Consider the following 9,833-nt stretch of genomic DNA (forward strand, 5'->3'; position numbering starts at 1 on the left):
GCCTTTATTTCCTGCCTTCCCAGCTAGGATGTGCCCTCCCCTCAGACCCTGCTCCCTCATCCCTGGCAGGGTGCCTGACAAAATGCTGATGCCTGGCAAATTTATGTTACATGAAGGATGGAAGCCAAGATCTCCAGATAAACCACTCTGATGAAGAGGTGGGGGAAGGGAGTTCCAGGCAGAGGGAACAGCGTGGGCAAAGGTGTGGAGCAGAGAGATAGCTTGTGTTTGAAAGGCCCTGGGGGAGGTGGTACATGGCTGGAAGGAGCAGCTGGACAGAGAAGAAGGAAAGAGGGGAAGGAGGAGGGAGGAGAGGAAGAGAGACGGAGAGGTGGGGGTGGAAGAGGAGGAAGGAAAGAGAAGGAGGGATGGGGGCAACAGGACAGGATGTGACTCAGCTGCGCCTTTATGAGATGAGGTATGAAGGATGGAGAGCTTTGACCCAGTGGACAGTTGGAGGTGGCTGGATCTTATTGGAATTTTTTTATGGAGGGGCGGAGGTGGCCGAGGTACCTTTCTGGGAGATCCGTCTGTCTGGCTGGCTGGCTTACAGAGGCTGGGCCTGAGGGACAGGCCTCGCCTCCCAGAGCCTTCTAAGGGCTTTGTGCAGAACATTCCATGGCGGGACCTTCTGGAACAGTCTGTGACGGCTTGGCAGCCCTGTCCCGTCTGCTCCCGGATCACTGCCCCGGCCTCCTCGCAGCCCAGGCTCACCTTCCTCTGTGTCCCTGCCCCCCACGGCAGCTCGAGGCAGTACTTTTTATAGAGCACTTGAAAAAAGTGTTAATAGGTAAATGAAGGGCACATGGCACAGATTCCTAAAGGTACAGGAGGGGATACAGTGAAAGCCTTCCCTTCTCCGCTCCTCCTGGGACCCCTCCTGGACCCACCATTTTCTCCCAGAGGTAGTCTAGCCTATGTAAGCATAAATGGTGACATACTGTTCAAGTTATTAACACGATTCTGCACCTAAACCTAAGGGTATAGAGGCATACCTTAGAGATATTGTGGGTTTGATTCCAGACCATCACTATAAAGGCAGGTGTAATCCTTTTGCTGGTGGAGGGTCTTGCCTTCAATTTGTAACAACAACAGCAACAAAAAAGCAACATCTATGAAGCTCCATAAGATGAGGTATGCCTGTATTCATTAATTGAGTACCTACTATACACCAGGTACTGTTCTAGACACTGGGGATACAGCAGAGAAGAAAACAGACAAAATTCCCTGTCCCCTTGGAGCTGACATTCTAGTAGGGGAGACAGACAGTAGATAAAGAAAATGACAAGTACATTTTAACGTTACATAGTAGGTCAGATGGCACAGTAAGAGCTATTTATAAAACATAATGCTGGAGTATTGATAAAACATAATGCTATTTTTCTGCAGGCTGGTCCGAGAAGGCCCCGATAAAAGGTGACACTTGAGCAAAGACCTGAAGGAGGTAAGGAAGTGAGTCATGTGGTTATCTGGGGGTAAGGGTAGAAACAGCGGAGGGAACAGCAAGTGCAAAGGCCCTGAGGTAGGATTGAATATGACGTGTTCCAGATCCAGGAAGGAGAGCAGTGTGGCTGGAGATGAGTGAGTGAGGGGAGAGTGTGGTGGTTGGTGGTGGAGGCTGGTGAGACACAATCCTGTAGAGCAGCGGTTCTCAACCTTCCTAATGCCGCGACCCCTTAATACAGTTCCTCATGTTGTGGTGACCCCCAACCATAAAATTATTTTCGTTGCTACTCTATAACTGTAATTTTGCTACTGTTATGAATCGTAATGTAAATATCTTTTTGTTTTCCGATGGTCTTAGGCGCCCCCTGTGAAAGGGTCGTTCGACCCCCAAAGGGGTCGCAACCCACAGGTTGAGAACTGCTGCTGTAGAGCCTTGTCCAAAAGTTGGCTTTGGCTTTCTTATCTTGGAAATGTCTCAGTGGTGTGCTGGGGTTGGCTTGTAACAGTCTGTAAGAGCTGATTGCTAAACTTTCTGGAATTTTGCAAGCCAGTTGTTAAACATAGCCATTATTAAAATTTAAATTATATAAACTTACAATTAAATAAATGATATTAAACACAAAGATAAATAAGTAGCCACAATTTATCACTTCCTCTAGAGGTTATTTATGTCTATTGTGTCTGCATGGTAGAAATACTACATAGTGGTGGGCTATTGCATATCTCTGCCAAACTCTGTATTCAGTGGTGTCACGTTAGTGGCTTAAAATAGCCATGGTGGGAGTATTTAAACCACAGACATTGGCAAACGCTACAAATCACCACTGTTTCCTCCCCCAGAGAGCCAGTGGTTAAATATTTACCAACACACCACCATAATGCATAGAGATTTAGCTCATTCCTTTGTAAAGCTGCATAGTATTCCATTGCATGGATGGGCCATGAGATATTTGCTGGTGTTAAAGAGAAGACCACAGGACCAAAATGGCATCACTTGTGCTAAAAGCCCACGGTACCAAACCTAGATTTAATATCTGGCCTCATTGCTGTTTCAACCTCTCCCAGAAACATCTTAATCAACCAGTCTAGAATTTTCTGGTTAACACCAATGAGGTAATCTGTCAACTTGTCCTGCGGGTCCACTCCCCATGCCTTCCCCCATAACAAAGAAGCAATCTGCATGATAAAAACCCTTGCCATTCCCTGCCCTCCAAAAGATGTCCTGACCTAAAAATAATCCTTTTTTTTTCTTTTGTTAATAGTTCCCTTGCCCATCATCTTCCTATGAAACCTCCCATTTTGTACAACCCCTCAGAGCACCCTTCTAGTCGCTAGGTGGGATGCTGCCTCATTCATGAATCACTTAATAAAGCCAATTAGATCCTAACATTTACTCGATTGAATTTTGTTCTTTAACACTGGTCTCTTCCTGATGGACCCTTAGCTCGCTCCCAGTCTTTTGCTAACACAAACAGTGCTTTGGTGATTTTTCTCTGTGTGAATAAACCCCACAAACAAGAAGCACTGTGTCAAAGGGCGTGGGAGTTCTAACGTTAATGCCTGTTGCCTCATGTCTTTCCATGGAGGCCATACCAATTTCCACACCCCCTCAGCAAATGGGTCAGAGTGCAGAGGCTTCATCTAAACATGCAAACTTGATTGTGTTACTCTGCTACTTAAACCCGTGGATGGCTCCTGCTGCTCCCAGGTCAAAGCCTCAGGATCCTTCCAAGACCTAGGCCCTCCATAGTTGGTGCTTGCCCCTTTGTCTTGCAACCAGGAGGTTGCACCATGACCTCACCATGGCCTCTCAGAAAGTCCACATTATGGCCACCTTGATAACCTGCCGTCTGTCCCCTGAAATGGGCTATGTGAAAACACCCACTCTTGTTTGTTCACACATTTCCCCTCTCCTGTAGCTTACTTCCCAGCGCCTTATCACCAGGCTAACTCCCACTCCATCAGTTCAGCCCCTTTCTGTTTCAAGAGGCTGAAGTTTCCACTGTAACTGTTGGCAGCAAAGTCAGGAACAGATTGGCTCATCTGAATGAAAAAAATCATCAGGTTGGCTGGCTTCAGGCATAGCTGGCTCCAGGAGCTTAAACCATTCATGAAGCCAGTCTTGGCCTGTCAGTCTGTTCTCTTTCCTGTTCGCACCCTTCGGCAGCCCCTGCCTATAGAAATCCCCCTCATTATCACAGGAGACAAAGACCTGGAGGTGGAAGGAAGTTTCCAGGCAGAGAGAACAGCCCACAGTGTTCCAGAACTGGTGCTAGAACCCAGATCCTAGCTAGGCCTAGGAAACAACCAGTAGATACATATCTTGCAGGCCTCACTCCAAGGAGAGGACAACTTCTTGCCTATTTGCTAGATTCTTCAGTTGAGGAGTAAGGTAGCAATAGCTGCTTGGCCTCTAAAGATAGAAATTAGGGGTTCAAATCCTGGCTCTGATCTTAGGGGTGATGAAAAAGGTTTGGAACTTGATTATGGTGATGGTTACACAACACTGAGAATGTGCTCAATGCCACTGAATTGTACACTTTGAAATGTTTAAATGGTCAACATCATGCTATGTTTTTTTAAAATATCATGTTATGTTTATTTTATCACAGTACAAAAATAACATGCTAAAAAATAATAATAAAATCAAATAAAAATAAAGGAGAAGGAAAAGAATTCTGGCTCTACCACTTACCAGCTGTGCAAACTTGGGCAGGTCAGTGGACCTCTCTGTCCCTGTTTACTGGACTGTAAAATGAAGATAATAATAGGACCCCCTCACTGGCTATTGAGAGGCTCAAAGAGGTTAATATACGTAGAGTTCTGGGAGCAGCATCCAGGAATGTTCAATAAATGTTAGTTACTATAATTAAATCAAAATATTGGGTGGGTTGCTAAGTGAAAGTAGCCAGATGTAAAAGGTCACTGTCTTGGTTCAGTCAGGCTGCTTTAACAAAATGCCACAGGCTGGGGGTTTATAAGCAACAGAAATTGATTGCTCACAGTTCTGGAGGCTGGAAGTCAAAGATCAGGGTGCCACCATGGTCAGGTTAGGGCCCTCTTCTACATTGCAGGTTTCTCATTGTGTCCTCTGGTGGCAGAAGGTGGCAGAAGGTGAGGGATCTTTCAGAAGCCTCTTTTTAAGAAAAAAAAAAAGAAGATTTTAGGGCTGGCCGAGTGGCGTATTGGTTAAGAGCTAGCTTGGAATGCCAGCTCTGAGCAGCAGGGCCCCGGTTCGGATTCCACATGGGGGCCAGTGACACTGCCCTCTACAGCTCGTGAACAGCTCGACCTGGAGCTGGGTTGCTGTGAGTCACCGGTGACGGTGTAGGCTGCAGCTCCTGCTGCAGTGGGCTGCCATAAGCTACCATGTGTGGCCGGCAGCCAGCGTGAGCGGCTGGCAGCCGGTGTGAGCTGCCAAGAGTCTCCGTGAGAGGCTATTCAGAGGCCGGCAACCGATCTGCCTCACCCAGGAAGAGTGCAATGATAATACCAACATGGGCCAGTGAAGCAACGTCCTCCACAACTAGACTGAGGAACAAAACGACAATAACTTGTCTGTTCCCCTTCCCCCGATTCCCCAGAGCTGTTTCCCTCCCCCAATTCCCCAATAAAATCTTAAAAAAAAAAAAGACTTTATTGGGGAATTGGGAAAAGGAACAGTGTTAGGGAATTGGGGAAGGGAAACATTGTGTTTTTCCAGGACCCATCAGCTCCAAGTCCAGTTGCCACTTTCAATTTAGTTGCAGGGGAGGCGCGTAGTCTACCATCCCATGCAGGAATTGAACCAGCAACCTTGTTGTTAAGAGTATGTGCTCTAACCAACTGAGCCACCCGTCAGCAGCTCACGGCTCCTCAGCTCAAGGTGCCATGTTCAATCTTAGTTGTGGTGGTGGTGGTGTTGGGGGGAGTGCAGCCTATCATCCCATGCAGGAGTCGAACCAGCAACCTTGTTGTTAGGAGCATGTGTTCTCACCAGTTGAGCCATCTGGCCTCCCATTGGCAGCTCAGTGGCAGCTCAGCTCAGACACAGCTCACTGGCCCATGTGGGAATCGAACCGGCAACCCTGTTGCTCAGAACTCCAGCCAACTGAGTCACCCGGCCCGCCCAGGAGACTCTTTTATAAGGGTATGAATCCCATACATAAGGGCTCTACCCTCATGACCTAATCACCTCCCAAAGGCCTTACCTCCTAATAGCATCACCTTGGGGATTAGGTTTCAACATATGAGTTGTGGGGGACACAAACATTCAGACCACCATTTATATGAAATGTCCAGAAGAGGTAAATCCATAGAGACAGAAAGAAGAGTAGTAGCTGCCAGGATCTGGGGGGAGGGGATGGGGAGTGACTGCTTTACAGGTACGGGGTTTCCTTTGGGGGGTGATAAAAATTATTTGAAATGAGGTAGAAGTGATGGCTGCATGCCATTGTGTATGTACTAAATGCCAATGAATTGTATGCTTTGAAATGGTTAATTTTTATGTTATGTGAATTTCATCTAAAAAAATTTTAATTGGTACTTTGAAAAAAAATTAGGTGGAATATATCTTGCTGGCCTTCTCAGGCTGTGAAGCCTTATGGTTTTGTTGTTCTCAACGCTTTGTGCCCTTCTCCCTTCCAGGCCCGACACCTCACTCCTACCCAGGGCCTTAGCTGGCATAGCTCACAGCTCCTCTCCTGGCTATTTCAATAATTTGCTGTGAGACTTTGGGACTCAGTTTCCTTGTTTGTACCAAGTGGGGGTTGGACCCACTGGTTTCTACTGTGCCCTCATATATCATGAGCCTGCTTTACTTGCAGCCCCCTTCACCCTACCTCTCTCATCCCAAAATGCTGACCCTCTCCCACAGCTCTGGCAGGACTTTGCCCAGGGCCTATTAATCAACACTTAGCCTGTCCTCTCATCTCCTGCTGAAGTACAAAATCTAATCCCTCTCAAGGCCAGGCCACTCACTAGCCCCCACTCCCCTCAGAAAGTGAGGCAGTGGCTCTTTGGACCTTTCAACTGGGATCCAGCCAGCTGCATCCAGTGAGGGGAATTACTGTGTATTCAAGGACTCCTGTAGCCCCAGGCAGCCTGACACGTCAATGTCCCCAGACTTACAGTGTTCTGGTCCTTCAGGCCAGCCGCCCTCAAAGGTGACGCCTACATAGTCACATGAACAGGGCTGTGTGGTTATCCACAGTCAGAATTAGCTCCTGACAGGGCCTCACCCCTCAGACCCCCAGGGCAGGTCCGTGTCTCCTCAGATCCCCCAGTGTGTGGCCTGGCTCATCTCTAACGGGGCTCTTTAAAGAAAAAAGGTAATCATCACAGTAATAAAAGCCCCTCCAATGTTCTGATTTCCTATCACATTGCCCAGGCCTGTACTAAGGGCTGTCACCACGCTGTTTTGTTCAATCCTTCTGCCTCCGCATGGCTGAATATCACTTTCATCTTGTTTCAGATGTGAGGACGTGAGGCTCAGAGGTGGCACCAGTTGCCCAAGGTCAGCTAAGAAGTGGGAGGACCCATCTCTCTGCCCCAACCATCCCCCATGCCCTTGACCATTTCAGTATCCTATCCTGCCTCCCTGGAAGTATCAAATGTCTTTTTATCCAGGTCACCCGAGCCCCAGGACACCTGTGGGGTCCCAGGGCAGGGCCAGGAGTGGTGGCAGGGGCAGCTGCCCTGGGAAACAGCTCCTGTGACCTTGGCTAGATCTGTGGGGAGGTGGTGGAGAGGGCAGTGCCTGACACACCCCCTCTGGGCCTCCAGGCCCAGAAACCCGAGTTACTGTTGGACCACAAGCCCCAGGGGCCTGACAGCCTGCAGCTGGGGGAGGCGGGGCAGAGCAGCCCAGACAAGCCAGCTCTTAAATAAATAATTAGAAAGGTTGGAAGGGACGCTCTAGGGCCCGTCTCAAGTCCCCCAGGCTGCAGCTTCCCAGCCAGGCCAGAATGCATGAAGCCCCCATGCCTCCTCGCCCTGATGGACCCAAGGGTTCAGCTTCCTCTTTTTTTTTCTTGTTTCTAAAAAAGCCAGCCCACATTCTCAGGGCCCCTACTGTATTCCTGGCTCCTGGGCAGGGAGATGTTGGGGGTACAGTGGTGGTTGAGACAGTCCCCAACCCCAGCCCAATGGTGGGGACAGACCCATCCCCAGACAGTGTCCACTCAGAGTGGGTAGGGCTGTGAAGGGGGAGTCCAGGGGGCTGGAGGAGGCTGGAGGGACCCCTGACCCAGCCTGGGGATCTGGAGGACTCAGGGGATCCTGAGTGAAAATCTGAAGATCTTAGTCAAGTGAGAAGAAAGGTGTGTGAGAAAAAGAGGTGAGGAGGCAGGACTGAAACGGTCAGGATGGGGTAAACCGTGCAAAAATTTTCAAACTGTATTGAATTTGAGACACTGATACTCAAGAGAATGTGTATTTGACTTGCAACATAGTATTGTGTATGTACAGGTGTACATTAAATTAAATTAAATTAAAATTTCACGAAGTAATAATTCTTTAACAATATATTCTGATATTTCATACTTTTTAAAATTAACTGCTTGAGGTTTGCTAATTTAGTTAATGCTTTATTAATAGGTTGACACCTGAAGTTTGAAAATATAGATGTATAGACCATGCTAAGAACCCCTGGACGCCAATCAAGGAGTGGAATTCTAGAAATAGTCTTTAGGGCTGTTCACCAATCTGCCCATTCTCCTCTCCTTCTGGGCAGGTGGTAGGATTTTACTTTCCTCCCTCTTGAAGTTAGGCTTTGGAGCCCAGGAATCGGCATTTTAACATGCAAAGGGGGCTATGAGACGTGGGAAGTTTAAGAAACAGTGAACGTAGGTGATAAACTCCATGAGGAGAACTGTGTTAAATGAATAATTTTAACTTCAGCTTCTTTATTTCTATCTCCCTAGTCTGGCTCCTGCCCACTGCTCCAGCCTCATTTCTCGGCAGCTTCCACTCCGACCAAATGGAATTATTCTTGGTTTCCTAAATTTCTTACCGCCAGGCCTTTGTTCTTGCTGTATCCTCTGCCTGTACCCTTTCCCTCCACCCTTCACTGGTCAGCTGTGACATCCTTCAAAATGCAGCTCAGATGCCTTTTCTAGGAAGCCCTCACTGGCCCTATTTCCCAGGCTGGGCTTCCCCCCTGGGCTCCTCTATCCCAGCCCTGCTCAGTGTCTCCCCCACTGGAGTATGAGCCCAGGAGGACAGGAGTTAGGCCTGTTTCAGCCATAGGATGGCACACAGTAGGTGCTCAGAAAAAGTTTGCTGAATGCATGAATGCAAATCCGAGAGAGGAGGGGAGGTTGTATCCTCTGGGACGTCCTGATTACAAGTCTGATGGAGGAGGCTGAAGCCCTGCTGCTGTGAGACACCTGGTCCTCCCAGGACAGACACCCTTTGGAACAACACCGATTTCACAAGTGGGAAACTGAGGCCAAGGAGGGCCTCCCTGCTCTGTGAGGTCGAGGTTTCCTATCACTCAGCCCAGCCTCCTCCTGGCTCCTCTCAATGTCTTCTTGGAGCCGCAGGCCTTTTTTTTCCCCCCACAGTGATGAAATCTGAATCTGGGTAGGAGGTTTGGCTGAGTGGGAGGTAAAGCTGGTTGAAACTAGTCGGTGTTTTCCTCTCCAAGCCTGGGGAGGGCAGGGGGGTGGGACATTCCTGGCCAATCCTGGACCAAACAAACCCTCCAACTTTCCCCTCTTGGCCCACACCCACCTTGCATTCCCGGAAGGTTCTGGGATTCCAGAGTCCCCGAGTTCTGCAGCCTCCTCCCTCCATCTTGCCTCCTGTGGGCACTCCTGTGCTTCGAGTGGGTGGGCAGTGACTAGGCTAAGCCTGGCTTATCCCTATGTTGCCTAACTGGCCTATATGCCATTTTTCCATGCCCTGAGGGCCCTGATTAACAGGAGGGCTGCCAGAAGCTTCCCCGCCCCCACCCTGTCCACCTGCTCTGCAGCATCTGAAACCCAGCTGCCGGCTCCCACCTGGGGCCTCTCAGGCTCCCTTTGCCCAGTGGCCCCTGGGAACGGAACACTCCTCAGGGTGAGCACCAGCATGTGAATCTGTGTTTGAGGGAACGCATGGAAGAGGTTTTTTTGGTTTTTTTTTTTTACTTTTGCCTTAGATTTAATGTTGATCTCAAAAGGCCACCATGGCTGAAAGTGCCAAGAGGTTGTGGTTTGCCAGGAAACAACGAAAGCGCTTTATACACATGAACTTGGTTCACCCCGCCACAATCTCTGAGGCAGATGCTACTGTTATCCCCATTCCACAGCTGAGCAAACTTAGGCTGGAGAACTGAGTGGCTTGACCGAAGTCATTCAGCTACATGCTAAGCAGTGAGGCACGGTGCCCATGTTGAGCTGCAAAGCTATGGCTTTCCTTTCTGA

General features: G+C 48.8%; 1 long non-coding RNA gene across 1 annotated transcript in view; it reads right to left on the reverse strand.

Annotated features, from left to right (window-relative positions):
• Nucleotides 1–9,237, reverse strand: part of LOC109372228 (uncharacterized) — an 11,879-nt gene extending 2,642 nt beyond the window's left edge. Inside the window, exons 1-2 of the long non-coding RNA XR_002122018.1 lie at nt 9,160–9,237; nt 4,450–4,582 (exon numbers count right to left, since the gene is read on the reverse strand). This is a non-coding gene — a long non-coding RNA (uncharacterized LOC109372228). The remainder of the gene's footprint in view (nt 1–4,449; nt 4,583–9,159) is intronic.
• Between the last annotated feature and the right edge of the window lie 596 nt (nt 9,238–9,833).

This window comes from Hipposideros armiger, unplaced genomic scaffold, assembly GCF_001890085.2.
Source record: "Hipposideros armiger isolate ML-2016 unplaced genomic scaffold, ASM189008v1 scaffold_619, whole genome shotgun sequence".
NCBI classification, from domain to species: Eukaryota; Metazoa; Chordata; class Mammalia; order Chiroptera; family Hipposideridae; genus Hipposideros; species Hipposideros armiger.